The sequence below is a fragment of the Ceratotherium simum genome, chromosome 33, assembly GCF_057802395.1.
Source record: "Ceratotherium simum simum isolate JZ-2026a chromosome 33, ASM5780239v1, whole genome shotgun sequence".
Taxonomy (NCBI): Eukaryota; Metazoa; Chordata; class Mammalia; order Perissodactyla; family Rhinocerotidae; genus Ceratotherium; species Ceratotherium simum.
Genome location: NC_141932.1, coordinates 10,268,663 through 10,281,524, shown reverse-complemented (window position 1 = coordinate 10,281,524; position 12,862 = coordinate 10,268,663). Strand labels below are relative to the sequence as shown.

General features: G+C 47.1%; 1 pseudogene; it reads right to left on the bottom strand.

Moving 5' to 3' along the window:
• Positions 1-4,570: 4,570 nt before the first annotated feature.
• LOC147912796 (sialic acid-binding Ig-like lectin 6) lies at positions 4,571-12,119 on the bottom strand (annotated as a pseudogene).
• Positions 12,120-12,862: the final 743 nt, after the last annotated feature.

The window sequence follows — 12,862 nt, the reverse complement described above, 5'->3', positions numbered from 1 at the left end:
TGAAATTTTTGAGTTTTTGGCAATAAATATTAAGGTGTAAGTCTTTCAATGGACATATTTTCATCTTCATGAGTACACACAAGGGGTGGAATCATTAGATCAAAGAGCAACCACATGTTTAACCCTAGTAGACGTTGCCAGTCTGTTGTCCAGAAAAGTTTTTACCTTTGCACTCCTGTCTGCAAAGTGTCAGAATTCTAGTGCTTCACACCCTCATTAACACTTGGTATTGTCAGAGTTTTAAATTTTAGTGATTCCAGTGGGAGTGTAGTGGTATCTCATTGTTTTTCAATTTATTTTGATTTGAGGTACAGTGAGATTCATTTTTTATGATATACAATTCTGTGAGGTTTGACAGGTGTAAATTGTATGTAACTACAACCACAGTCAAACAACTGAAGACTACCATTACCCAAGACATTCCCTCCTGCTGTTTCTGTGTAGACAAACCCTCCCCCCACCCAGAACCCCTGAATGATCCTGATCTGTTCTCCATCCCTGGTGTTTCACTGTTTACAGAATGTCATAGAAATTAAGTCAGACAAAATGTAGTCTTCAAAGTCTGGCTTTGTTCACTTGGCATAACGCATTTCAGGATTCTCCTTGTTACTGGGTGTATGTATCAGTAATTTGTTCTTTTTAAGTGCTGGCTGGTACTCCGTTGTTTCAATGTACCCCATTTTGTATACACTACCAGCTGAAGAACATTCGGGTTGTCTCCAGGTTTGGATGACTGTGAACAAAGCTGCTATAGAGATTCACATGCAGGTCTTGTGGGAACATAGTTTTTATTTCTCTCCAGTAAACACCTAGGAGTCAGATTGCTCAGTCCTATAAGTGTAGGTTTAACTTCATATGAAATTACCAAACTGTTCTCCAAAGTGGTGTACCGTTGGTGTTCCCACCAGCAGTGTGTGTGAGTTCTGGCTGCTCCACATACTCGTTAGCACCTGCTATTATCAGAATTTATTTTTCTTTTTCATTCTGTTTAGGTTTTTCGTTATTCTAATAGGTGTATACCTCGCCCTGGGTTTAATCTCTAATTTTCTGATGGCAAGTGATGTTGAGCATGTTTCCCTGTGCTTATTTGCATCCATTATTTTCTTCTTTGGTGAAGTGCCTGATTAAAGCTTTGATTGCTTTTTAAATTATTGCATAGAATAATATACATAACAAAAATTTTACCATTTTAACATTATTTTTTTTTCTGAAGAAGATTAGCCCTGACCTAACATCTGTGTCAATCTTCCTCCACTTTGGTGGGTGGGTCACTGCCCCAGCATGGCTTGACAAGTGGTGCAGGTCCATGCCCAGGATCCAAACCCGCACACCCAGGCCACCGAAGTGGAGCATGTGGAACTTTCACCACTTGGCCATGGTGCCAGCCCCCCATTTTAACTATTTTTTGTGTGTGTGTGAGGAGGATCAGCCCTGAACTAACATCCGTGCTAATCCTCCTCTTTTTGCTGAGGAAGACCAGCTCTGAGCTAACATCTATTGCCAATCCTCCTCCTTTTTTTTTCCCCCAAAGCCCCAGTAGATAGTTGTATGTCATACTTGCACATCCTTCTAGTTGCCGTATGTGGGACGTGGCCTCAGCATGGCCGGAGAAGCGGTGAGTCGGTGAACGCCGGGGATCCAAGCCCGGGCCGCCAGTAGCAGAGCGCATGCACTTAACTGCTAAGCGAAGGGGCCAGCCCTAACTATTTTTAATTGTTCTGGTCAATGGCATTAAATAGATTCACTTTGTTGTACAACCATCACCACCACATATCTCCAGATCTGTTTTCATTTTCCCAAACTCAAAATTTGTGCCCATTAAATCAATAACTCTCCATTTCCCCTCCCCAAGAACCTGGCCACCACCATTCTGTTTTCTGTGTCTGTGAATTTGGCTACTCCAGATACTTCATTGAAGTGGAATCTACAGTATTTGTCATTTTGTGACTGCCTTATTTCACTTAGCCTAATGTCTTCCGTCCACATTGTAGCACGTGTCAGAATTTCCTTTCTTTTTAAGGCTGAATAATATTCCACCCAATGTATTTTCCACACTTAGTTAATCCATTCCTCTGCTGATGGACCCTTGGGTTGCTTCCACCTTTTTGTTATTGTGAATAATGCTTCTACGAACATGGTGTACAGATATCTGTTCAAGATCCTGCTTTCAATTCTTTGTGTACACACCTAGAAGTGAAATTACTGGATCATATGGTAATTCTATTTTTAATCTTTTGAGGAACTGCCACACTGTTTTCCACAGAAAGGCATCATTTTACAATCTCAAGAGCAAAGCACAGGAGTTCCAATGTCTCCGCATTCTTGCCAACTCTGCTTACTTCAGTTTTTTTCTTTGTTTGTTTGTTTTTAAAACACCATTCTAATGCATGTGAAGAGTACCTCACTGTGTAGTTGTAATTTGCATTTCCCCAATATTAGTAATGTTGATCATGCTTTCATGTGTTTACTGGGCACTTGTACATCTATGGAGAAATGTTGATTGAAATCCTTGGCCAATTTTCATATTAGGGTGTTTGTTTTGTTGTTTTTGAGTAGCTCGGTTTTTTAATATATATAAGAGCGGGTTCTTTTCATTTGTTTGTTTACTGATGTATTGTTTTGAGAGTCCTTGATATATTCTAGGTACAAGTCATCCATCAGATATTGCAGATATATTCTCCCAGTCTGTAACTTTTAATCTCCTGATAGTGGCTTTTACAGAACAGCAGGCCCCCATTCCCCAAGACATGTGTCACCCATGAGGTGGCCCACTAATGTGTCAGGATGTGGAACATCAGAGCAAAAAAAATTAAAGCGTGGAAGGTCTGGAGTCCAGATGGGGACATTCCTGGGTGTAAAAGGTCACGCGAGTAGTGCAACCACCCAAGACATGCAGATCTTAATATCTGGAACCTGTAAATGGTCCCTTATAAGGAAGAAGGGACTTTGCAGATGTGATTAAGGTAAGGATCTGACCTGAGGAGATTATCCTAGGTTATCTGGGTGGAGGTTATCTACACAAGTGTCCTTCTGAGAGAGAAGCAGAGGGTGATGTTCTAGACACAGAGGAGGATGAGCAATGTGACCACAGATACAGAGTGATGTGGCCACAAGTCAAGGAATGCCGGCAGCACAATCATCTGGGAGAAGTCAGAGGTGGATTCTCTCCTCGAGCCTCTGAGGAAGTGTGACCTACCAATGACTTGATTTTTGCCCAGAAAAACTGATTTTGGATGATGGGGTTCAGGACACGTTACCCCAAGATGTGGCTCCTTTGCGTAGTGAATATTTTGAGCTGGAGGAATTGGAGAAACAACATGTGCAGGAAGGACTTTCTGATCTTCTCTACAAGTGCGTCATAAACCCTCACTGAGAGACGCCCTCCCTGTACCTGGAGGAAAGGAGCATCTTATCTCCTAAAATCAAGGGACATGGAGAGGCATCTGAAGGAACAGGTCTTGCTAAGTTTCTCACAGTTTACTGCACTTAGCTCACGCTTTTTGTCCTATCATATCTCTCCACGACTTTCCACTCTTCATCAAATCTAGCACGAATATATTCAAGTTTAACCAGGAATTCGAGTCTTCATTTCTGTATGAAGGCTCCTGCGCTATGTAATGTATGTCAATTATATCTGAATAAAAAAAAAAAAACTAAGATCACATGACACAGCTCTTTAACTTTTAGAAATTTATCCCACAGAAACATACACACACACAGACAAACGTGAGAAAGTAGACATGAGATTGTTCATTGTAGTGTTCCTGTTAGTAGAATGAAGTGAATGCCATGATTTTCCACTAGGAGAAGATGTGTACAGAATGAGAATCCATCCAGGCCATGGAATACTGCACAATCACAGGGAAGAATGAGGACAGTCTGTACTACTGATATCAAAGAACTCCTAAGAGCCTTTAGGTAAACAACCCAAGGTTCAAAGAAGCCTATGGATATTGGACACTTCCTGCGAGGGGTGGGCATCTGAGGACAGACTCTGCTGTGAATTTGGAATTTTGGAGCATGTGAATATATTACCTGTGCAAAAATACTTAAATAAATAATTATGAAGGAAAATAGAAAGACAAGACTAGAAAAGTCATCAGAAGACAGATGATAAGGGGCCTCCTTCCACCACAGCAGGGCCAGCAGCATGTCTGGGGTTGGCAGTGCCATGTTCTCCTAGAAAGTCTGTTTTTCAAGGTTCTCTCTCAGCAACTAAACGTTGTAAATTTTAGAGGAGGCTCCAACAGGAAGATGAGGATGAGGGCAGAAGTGACCTTTCTCAGAGGAGGAACTCCAGGCCCAGATACTGTGATGGCAAAGACAGCCCTTGGAGTCAACCATCCACCACACATGTCCACTCCTGGGGTCCCTGGGCCAGAACAGGTGAGAGCCTCACCCAAATTCACACCCTACGCAGGGCCGGAGCCACGTCTCCTGCCTCCTTATCAATGCCCTTCCTCTCAGGAGTCATTTCCCACAAAGGGAAAATGGGTGACTTGTGGCCAGACCCTCCCAGTCACAGGCTGTAGATGTCTGTGGAGGTCAGTCCAGGGCTGGGATGTAGCGACATGAGAGATGGGGGAGGCCCAGGTGGGGGATTGAGGAAACCAACTGTCCTCCCTCCCTCAGCCTCCATGTGGTAGACAACCCCTCTCTGCTCACAAGGTCACACACCAGCCCTGGATGCTGCCTTGAGAGTCACTGTCCAGCGAGGAGACTTTCATTGACTCAGCACCTGGAGATCCCTGTGACAAGAAGTGTAATTCTGTGACTATGCGTGTTTTGCGTATTTTGAGACTCCATTGCAGAGGAATACACATTAAGAATTTTATATTTTATGGGGAGCGCACTAAACCTTTGATTTTTATGAAACTCCATTCCTAATGCTGTTTGCCTCAAGGACTCATTCATCTGATATTAGGATAGTGACACCAACTCTCTTTCCTTTATTGCCTCCATGGTATGTCTGTTGACATTTTCTCAATCATTAAGTTTAAGTGATGTTTCCTGTCAATATGGGGAGGCCATCTTTCATTCATCTATCCTGTCCTTCATTTCTCCAAACATGTAGGGATCAGTCCTATATCTAACTGTGCGATCATGTCTGTGAATGAAGACTGTTTTACTTGTTACTCTAGGATCTGGAGAGCTCTTACTTCTATGTCTTGCATTCATTGCACCAGGAGGGTCTACAGCATATTGTTGAACAGAATTGGCAAGAGCAGCCATCCTTGCCTCAGGTCCAATCCCAGGGGAGAAAGTTCTGTGGCCTGTGGGACTGGCCCCTCCAAGCCTTAGGAGAAATTGTGAGCAGAAACTTCCTGTAAAAACAGCCAGCAGAAGTCCTGACACAAGCCTGGGTTCAGAGTTCACAAAAAGCTTCACATCAGGACTGTTGTTAGCTGTTCTTTTGTACATTTTCATGGCTCTTTCACAATAATCTGGTTAGAGGGATGATTCCCTTGCTTTGCAGAACAGTAAAGTGAACCACAGAGACACAAAGGGACTCAGTCAATGAGTGGCATTGATGGATTTCAGTTCTTTTGGACACAAGTCCTGTGGTCATCCACATATACTAGGGGATTCACTCCCTTGCGAAGAAGGCCATTAATTTAAAAATAACAGGAGTCTGAGTGTTATGGGCTGAAAAATCATAAAATGAATAAGTTGAAGTTCTAATCCCCAGTACCTCAGGGTGTGAGTGTATTGGAGATAGCGTCTTTAAAGAAGTATATCAGTGAAAATGAGGTCATTAGCGTGGCCCTGATCCAATACATCTGGTATAGTTATAAGAAGAAGAAATCTTTGTAAGAAGAGGGAAGACCATGTGAGGACACAGGGAGGAGACAGCTGTCTGCAAGCCCAGGAGAGAGGCCTCAGAGGGAGCTAGCCCTGCTGAATTGTTGATCTTAGGCTTCCAGCCTCCAGAACTGTGAGAAATAATTCCTCACTTGTGTGTCTTGATCTCTGCGCACTCGGTGTTGGTGCCTTTTTGTTTGTGAGGCTTGTGAAATCTGAGGAAAGCATAGTGGAGCTCTGGTTCCTCTCTTGAGATGGGGCTTACTCCAGCAGGGGTTGGGTGGTGTGAAGAGGAGTCTGTCCAGAACTGGTGCTGATGAGCCTGAGTGGAAGGAAGAGAAGAATTCAGAGCTGGGCAATAGGGTCAGGGAGAAAGTAACCAGGACCAGAATGGCATGGGGACTGAGGGAACTCTGATCATTTACCCATTCATTTGTTCAAAAATAGGTAGTAATTAAGATTGTCCAATCCCTAGTGAGTATATATATTAATAGTATTCTTTAAAAAATGCAGGTATAGGATAGCATTATCATATTCATCTTACAAACAGTAAAACTAAGGCTAGGGGGGTTACATGCATTGCCCTGAAGACACACATCTCTATACATGCACCACTGAGCGAGGACTCAAATCCAGCTCTTTCTCACTATGGCGCCATCCTCTGTTGGGGCTGTGTGCCGAGTGCTGTGCGTAGAGTGATGAAGAAAGCAAACCCAGCCCCTGACACCATGCGGCCGATGGTTTTCTAGGACAGGCAGTTGCTAAACAAATAGGAAGCAAATACATTTCAAGATCTCATTTTGGGATAGGAGATATTTTGAAATATAAATCGAGGATGAGGGGTGCATACCCAAGTTCCGAGCAGGTCCTAGAAGACAGAGCAGAGAGCAGGTCCCACCAAGACGGCACCAGACAACTCCCCCATATCTGCTCCCTGCTCACAACACCCACAGGCTACAGATGCATGCAACAGAAACCCTCACACAGCAGCTCAGAGAGGCAAAGACAAACAGTCCTCAGATCAGGTGGGAAGGGCTTCGCTATTGTAGAGCGAATAGAAGAGAGGGAGAAGGCTGCCCAGAGTGGGCAAAAGAAAAATGAAAATCAGTGTTGGATCAGCTGTGCTAATCTAATGCAGCCAAAACAAGGGAAAGAAAGAAACGTGTCTGTGAATAATCATAGCTAGAGTATTTGCATGTGGATGAACCTCACCCATCGAAAGACACAGACAGCGATTTAACAGAAAATGAGATCCAGCACTATGGTTATTAAATGATGCATTCCAGAAATATTGATTGAGTACTTGTTGTGAGTTATGAGTCATGCATTCCTCTAGGCCCTAGGAATGCAACAGGGAATAAAACAACAACAAGAACAACAACAATAACAAGCTGTGCTTTGGACTCACTTGTTAGAGGAGGGAAGGATTCTTATCCGTAGTAATGAGTCTTGTGCTCACTATGTGCCAGGTGCTGTTTTAAAAACTCCTCACAACTACTCTGTGACACGGAGTCTCCTTGTAGTCCCATGCCACAGAAAATAAACAGAGGTCAGAGAGGGAACACCATTTGTCCAGAGTCATACAGCTCGTCAGTAGGGAAAAGGGATTTGAATACAGGTGGTCTGGCTCTGGAGCACAGGCTTTCAAACACTATGTTGTACTGACTACAAGAGACATTCATTAAAACAAAAAATTTACTGCAACTTTGAAAGTAAAGCAATGGAAAATATATGTCCTGATTCCTGACATCTATGATTCCTGTCCCCAGGTTTCCATATGGGGACTTAGCACACACTGAGCATTCCATCCCCCAAGATCAACCAGGGGAAAGAGTACAGGGAATTAAGTAACTTGATTTAAAAAAATGATTTTCTGTCTCCTTGTTCTACCAGTTACTGAGAGAGGAGTTTTAAAATAATCAATTATAATTGTGGGTGTGTCTACTTCTCTCTGCATCTCTGTCAGTTTTTCTTCATTTATTTTGATAAATGATGCTCTGTTATTGGGGGCATACGTGTTTAGGATTTTTACATCTTTTAATGACGCGATAGAAGCCATATATATAAAGTAAATATTGCAGGTTCCAATTATATGAAGTTCCAGGACAGACAAACCTAATCTATAGTGACATAAACCAGTGATAGCTATAAACGGGGTAGACTTCGAAGGAGAAGAAAGAAATTTGGGGGAATGATGAAAATGTCCCATATCTTGACTGCGGACATGTTTGCAGAGCGTAAACATTTGTCCATATTCATTTAAGGGTACCGTTAAAATGGGTGCATTTTATTCTATGTAAACGATACTTCAATAAGTTCAATGTTGATATGAAATAAACACCGTGGTAGACTTGAAAAATGCAAAATGAGGTGATGAATTGTGACTTTGGGGTGCCCGGGCTCTTTACCCTAGAGCTCATGTCCACCACTCTCCTTGTACCCAGTGGGTCTGACACAGACTAGGTTTGGGCCGTTACTCTTCCCTGGTGATCAACACCAGAAGAAAAGGCTAATATTCCAGGAGAATATGATCAACTGACAGATGAGGCATACATACCCACAAAAAACCAACTGGACTACATACTTATCCCATCAGAAGGAGAAGCATCAGAGAAATTGAGTCAATAATATAAAATGTCCACGTTTGGAACTCTGGGGAGTGTTGGATGTAAACAGGGAAGGTCCTAAGGCCCGACCCAAGGAGGCATCCACCAGGGGTAATGGTGAATGGGGCTCACGTCCCCTCACTCACCCCAGAGCCTGAACCCTCGACTGGGTTCACGTCGTCCATGCTCTGTACCGGCTGGGTTGCCTTCTTTCTGTAGGTCTTCACTCTACGGGAACAGCCCAGGGCATTTCAGCTTGGTTATTTGGGGTATGGAGTAGGCCGACCACCCCCTACTCCCTGTGAAGACCATTGAAGTGCTGAATGATGTAGACAGAGGTGGAGCCCTTCACCAGGTGCTGTCTCCCTGGGAAGGGACCCCATGCTTGGCTCTGTTGGTTACAGGCTGACTCTCACCACCACTCAGCCTCCCTTGCCTGACTCCTGGCTCTCTAATCGGTCCAGTTGCTCCAGCTCAGATTTTCTGAGATTCTGAAACCTATGCCCCTCCCACCCCATGCCTCTCACTCTGTCCCTGGAGCCCACTCTCACCTGAAGAGGAGACAGAGGCAGAGAGAAGGCAGGACCATGATGCCAGTTCCCTTGACCACTCCCAGGACCCTGCCAGCCCTGGGTTCTGGTTTACCTGTAGATTATTTGAGTTTTGAATAAACTCAATGCCCAATACATGGCATCTTCCCAACTGGCCACTTCTCTCTCTGTGTGTTCCCTTAGTGGACCCACTCCCCAAACAGGACTCAGTTGCTTTGCATTCCATTGCCCTGTAGACCCTCAACCAGCACCTTCTCCTGGCCACGGGACTGAGGATCTTACACCCCCAGCCACTCCAGCCCAGGCTTAGAGTTCCTCTCCTCCAAGCTCCTTCTCTCTGTTATGAGTTAAACTGTTTCCCCCTCAAAATTCATAAGTTGGCCCCCCCCCCGCCATATTCCCCACCTTGTACCTCAAAAAGTGACCTTATTTGGAGACACGGTCTTCCCAGTGGTAATAGTTAAAATAAGGTCATTAGGTTTGGCCCTAATGCAATGTAACCGGCACCCTCATTAAAAAGGGAAATTTGCACACAGAGAAGGAGAATTCCACGTGAAGATGAAGGCAGAGATTGGGGAGATGCTTCTACAAGCCAAGGCATGACACAGATTGCCAGCAAACCACCAGAAGCTGGGGGAGAGGCCTGGAACTGATCCTTATAGCCTCACAGGGAACCAGCCCTACCGACATCTGAACCTCAGGCTTCTGCCCTCCAGAACTCTGAGATGATAAACCTCTGTTGTTTATCCCACTATTTGGGGTACTTTGTTATGGCAGCCCTAGGAAACTAAAAGAAGCGTTCAAGCTCCTCTTTCCCCAGGTGTCACCCCTCTGGAGACCCCTGACTTGGCAGCAGCAGGACAGTGGCACTCTGGGTCCCATGGACATTTGAGGCTTCGCAACTGATTGGGAGGCCAGGGGTGAGCCCCTCACGGAGGCTCAGGGAGCCGTTGGTCCAGGGCCCGGTGGAGCTGGAGGTGACCGTGAAGGAGGCATTGCTACTGTTCCCCTCCAGCAGACCCTCCCCCAGCCACCAGCGTAGGGAGGGGGCCGGATGGGCCTGGGAGGAGCAGCCACAGTGCAGACCCTCATCCTCCCAGGAGCAGGAGGGTCCCAGTAGCTGTGAGGGGTCTGTGGGGAGGGAGGAGAAGGGCAGCAGGGCCTCTGCCCTGCCCAGGACCCATGTGTCCTGGCCCGGGGGTCCCCATACTCACAGACCACGGAGAGGTTCACAGAGACATTTTGGGAGCCCAGCAGGTGCTGAGCGAGGCAGGTGCAGTCTCCTCCTGTAGTCCCTATGGGAGGCAGTTCCAGGATGGCAATGGTGGATATGGGGGTGGTGTTCAGGGCTGTGGACCGCAGGAAACAGCTCAGCTCTGCAGGGGCATTGCTCTTAGCAGCACAGAGCAGCCGCACAGCCTGGCCCTCCAGGATGGGAAGGGTAGAGGCATTTTGCAGGATTTTGAGGGCTTTGGAAAGAGAGATGCAGAGATAGAGACAAAGACAGAGAGAGATGGGGTGGGCGAAGCCGGCATCTCTCTCCATACTAACTCTGAAGAGGGGACCGGGAGAGTCTGGCCTCAGGCCTTCAATGGAGGCCCAGACACTTTCCCTGAGCTGCTCAGAGTGTTGGGCAGTTGGAGGACAGAGGGCTCAGGACAGGGATATAGTGAACAAATGCATTTAGTGGACAAACGAGGGGCTATGGAAGCAGGAGGTAACACGTCAGAGAGAAGGTGAAACAAGAGGGATGTGACGGCTTCCTTTGGATTTGGCCAGAGAAAGCTGTGGGTGAGAAAAGATTAACTTCAGGGAGTTGGGATTTGTGGGGGCTTCCCCCTGTGCTCTCCCCACATCTGATCTCAGTAGCTGGCTTCTCACTTATCTCTCACTTAGTCCCCAGACACAAGGAGCTCTAGATCCAGCTAGACCTGCATCCAGCCCAGCTCTGGAGAGAAGAGGTTCTTTCCTATCTGTGCTGTTTCCTTGGAAGATGCTGAGGACCATGTCCTGTGGAGCATCTGTGACAGAATGGTGTAGAAACCTCAGCATCCATGGTGACTGATGGGTGGGCACTGGGCCTTTTTCCCAGGGAGCCATGGAAACAGGTAAAGGGTGACCCCTTCCTGTTGGACTGGCAGGACCCCTATGTTAAACCCTGGCCCAGCTCTGCCCTGTCCCCATCCCTTCAGGGACTGAGGCATCCTGGCCCAGCACTCACAGGTGATGTTGAGCTGGATGGTCCTTTCCATGGTCATATCAGCTCCAGGGAACTTCACCTGACAGGTGAGGCTGGTACGTGGTCCTGTGACCGTGGGGTCAGGGTGAGCACTGAAGAGAGGAGGGTCCTGGGGCCCAAGGATGTGAGAACAGCTGATGTCCAGGAGAAGAGGGGTGGTGTGCCCTGCTCACAGGCCCAGGACGCAGAGCAGGTGAGGTTCTTGGGGCGGCCAGATTCCAGGGGCCCCGAGATAAGTATGTCGGGTCTGTGAGTCAGGACTGATGAATGGAGAGATGAAGCTGAGGCCCCCAGGCATGCTTTCAGCCTGCCCCAGGGTCTTGTCAAGGCTCTCCCCACCCACCCCATCCCCAGAAGGAAGAGAACATTCATTTTTCTATTTCCAGTGCCCCCCACTCTGGGACCTTTCCCTGGGGCCTGCCATACCTGTCACATGCAGAGAAAGCAACTTATCCCGATACGAGTGTTTCCTGAAGTATTTCTCCATGTGAAAGAAGTAAGTCCCACTGGCCACCACATTGACGTCTCGGATGCTTCGGGAGCAGTTGTAGGCCTGGGGGTCTCCGAGGAGGAAGAACCGGCCCTGGGTGCTCTCCTACACCTGCTGTTCTATTTTGTTTGTGGCCACTGGATTATCAGGGTTTCTATCCGCCCATTTCCGGAACCAGAACACATGGAGGATTCCAAAGGCAGTCCAGGGATAGGAAAATTTGCAGGGCACGAGCACACACAGGCCCTCCTGCACTGTCACGGACGCCGGTAGTTCCAGCTGGTACCTGTGATCCTGAGCCGTGGGCACTGGGGAGAGGGAGAAACTCAGCCTGCAGCTCTGGTGCCTCCCCAGAGTGGGGTCCCCTCTCCCCTCGACCACTCACCTCCCCACAGCACAGGCAGCAGCAGAAGCAGCAGCTGCAGCGACATTCTGTCCTCCTGCCCTGGGATGGTCCGCCTTCTGGAATCCCTCTGAGAGAGAAGAGAAAACCGCAGCTGTGGGAGGGCAGAGGAAGCTGAGAGAGGAAGCCTGGCAAGAAGAAAGGGCCACAAGCTCAGAAGTGGAAATACAGACCACAGAGTCAGCGTGACTGCCCATTTGAGATCATCCAGACCCATTTCTGCATGTGGCAAATGAACCCTGAAGCTCAGACAGTCAAGGGGCTTGCCCAAGTAAGGCAGCAAGGAAGGACGAGAGCCCCCAAGTCCTGCCTCCTGGACTTGTGCACGGTTGTTTGTACTGGAGAAGCAGGTCCCAAGTGGCCAGCTCCCAGAGAGTCAAGACTGTAGGGAGGGTGGCTTCCCATGAGGACAGCCAGGGAACGCCTTTCTATTTGCCTATGAACGGACCTGAAAAATACATATTGTTTTTTAGCTATGGGCTGAACTCCTCTGATGGTTCTATCCACAGACCTACCACCTCATAGGAAGGTCACCTGGGATGTAGGGTTGATGTCATGACCTTGACCCTAGCATATGGGTGAGGACTTAGGAAAGGGAGGATGGCTTGTGGCCCAGGGGGAGAGAAGCATGCTCTTGCATAAGCTGCTGACATAGTACTATTTAGACTCCAAGATAGTTGAACTGGAGGTGAAAGAGTTGTAGATTTGGGGTATCTGGTACAAACTGGAGAGGAGAAAAAGACTCAGACCCCAGAGTGTGATCTTGGGGGC